Genomic DNA, 2,500 nt, shown 5'->3' with positions numbered 1-2,500 from the left:
CCAGACCTCTCCTTTAAGAGTGAGGTTAGGGTTCCTCTGAGAACCCACACCTGCCCTTTAAGAGTGAGGTTAGGGTTCCTCTGAGCACCCAGACCTCCCCTTTAAGAGTTAGGTTAGGGTTCCTCTGAGAACCCAGACCTCTCCTTTAAGAGTTAGGTTAGGGTTCCTCTGAGCACCCAGACCTCCCCTTTAAGAGTGAGGTTAGGGTTCCTCTGAGCACCCAGACCTCCCCTTTAAGAGTGAGGTTAGGGTTCCTCTGAGCACCCAGACCTCCCCTTTAAGAGTGAGGTTAGGGTTCCTCTGAGCACCCAGACCTCCCCTTTAAGAGTTAGGTTAGGGTTAACAGTACTAGTCAGGGTTAACAGTACTAGTCAGGGTTAAGTGTAGTAGGGTTAACAGTACTAGTCAGGGTTAAGTGTAGTAGGGTTAAGTGTAGTAGGGTTAAGTGTAGTAGGGTTAAGTGTAGTAGGGTTAAGTGTAGTAGGGTTAAGTGTAGTAGGGTTAAGTGTAGTAGGGTTATCAGTGGAGGGTTAAGTGTAGTAGGGTTAAGTGTAGTAGGGTTAACTGTAGTAGGGTTAAGTGTAGTAGGGTTAAGTGTAGTAGGGTTAAGTGTAGTAGGGTTAACTGTAGTAGGGTTAAGTGTAGTAGGGTTAACTGTAGTAGGGTTAACAGTACTAGTCAGGGTTAACAGTACTAGTCAGGGTTAAGTGTAGTAGGGTTATCAGTGGAGGGTTAACTGTAGGAGGGTTAACTGTACTAGTCAGGGTTAAAAGTGGAGGGTTAACTGTAGGAGGGTTATCAGTGGAGGGCTGAGCTGCAGTGTGTCCTCCCGTCCTGTAGGAGGTGCTGGCCACGGTGATTCGTAAGGAGGGCTTCTTCTCCCTGTGGAAGGGGTTCACGCCGTACTACGCCCGCCTGGGCCCCCACACCGTGCTCACCTTCATCTTCCTGGAGCAGATGAACAAGGCCTACAAGAAATACTTCCTGGACTGACCCACACACACACACACACACTCCCCGTGTCACTCCGGAACCATTCACACAATATCTCACACATGCGCACACACACACACACACACACACACACACACACACACACACACACACACACACACACACTCTCTCTCTCCCTCTCAGCTGCTGACCACATGATGACATGAAGAATGGATAAGAAGTCACAAGCCTGTTCTGTCCAAGGACTGTCCCTGGAGACTCACACACACACACACTCACTCACTCACACACACACACACACACACGCACGCACGCACGCACGCCAGTCTGTCCCTGGACACACACACTCCAGTCTGTCCCTGGAGACTCACAGACACACTCACTCACACACACACACACTCACACACACACACACACTCACTCACTCACACACACACACACACACACACACACACACACACACACACACACACACACACTCACACACACACACTCACACACACTCACTCACACACACACACACACACTCACACACACACCCACACACACACTCACACACACTCACTCACACACACACACACACACTCACACACACACCCACACACACACTCACTCACACACACACACACTCACTCACTCACTCACACACACACGCCAGTCTCAGACACACACATTTATTCTTTTTATAAGGGAAAAATAATAATCAGAACTGATGGAACAGCTCGTTGTCCCGGCAATAGTTTATGTTTATATAGAATAACGTTGTTTCCGTGACGATGCACACAGAATCCCGGTGGGAGGAGACGAGCCTGTTGGAGCCGTAACCATGGAGATAAGCCTGTCAGATTAAAGATGGTTTCCTCAACCGGCCTCCGTCTCACCGCCTGCTTATTGATACTCAGTCACGGGCTGCTGATTGACTGATTGGTTGATTGGTTGATTGATTGGTTGATTGATTGGTTGAAAGTGTTTCTCCTGCTCTGCTTCACACAGCTGAGACACGCGCACACACACACACTCAACACACACACTCAACACGCACACTCTGCCCTTTTGTCTACTTTGTTCTGTTACAACCTGTCTGTATGACGTGACCAGTCCATCCAGATTGTGTGTCCAGGCTCCACCACTAGAGGGCAGCAGTGATTTACTGTGTGACAACAAGGAGCCTGCCTGACATGGAGCAGACAGGAAGTCAGCTGTACTGAGACTGAATGACAGCTTCCTTCCTTACATTACATTACATTGGCTCCCGGTGCGACAGAGTACAGTTCAAAACCCTCCTGTTTGTATATAAAGCACTCGATGGTCTTGCTCCAGATTACATCACAGAACTCATACAACACACCTCAACATCCAGGACCCTGAGATCAGGTGACCAGAGACTTTTAAACACCCCCGGTCAAACACGGTCAGCAGAGGAGACCAAGCCTTTGATGATGGTGAACTGTCAGGTACGCAGACGAGCAGATCCTGGATCTGTCACTGTGATGATGGTGAACTGTCGGGTACGCAGACGAGCAGATCCTGGATCTGTCACTGTGAT

General features: G+C 49.2%; 1 protein-coding gene and 1 pseudogene across 2 annotated transcripts in view; both read left to right on the top strand.

The window, feature by feature from the left end:
• The window catches only part of LOC311329065 (mitochondrial 2-oxoglutarate/malate carrier protein-like), a 5,355-nt pseudogene extending 3,568 nt beyond the window's left edge, over positions 1-1,787 (top strand). Inside the window, exon 6 of the transcript XR_014631334.1 lies at positions 841-1,787. The product of XR_014631334.1 is annotated as a mitochondrial 2-oxoglutarate/malate carrier protein-like (transcript). The remainder of the gene's footprint in view (positions 1-840) is intronic.
• Positions 1-2,500, top strand: part of pfn1 (profilin 1) — a 20,346-nt gene that overhangs the window by 7,657 nt on the left and 10,189 nt on the right. The window lies entirely within an intron of this gene.

The sequence above is a fragment of the Borostomias antarcticus genome (assembly GCF_949987555.1).
Source record: "Borostomias antarcticus genome assembly, contig: scaffold_116, whole genome shotgun sequence".
Lineage (NCBI taxonomy): Eukaryota > Metazoa > Chordata > Actinopteri > Stomiiformes > Stomiidae > Borostomias > Borostomias antarcticus.
This window is presented reverse-complemented; position numbering and strand designations above follow the sequence as displayed.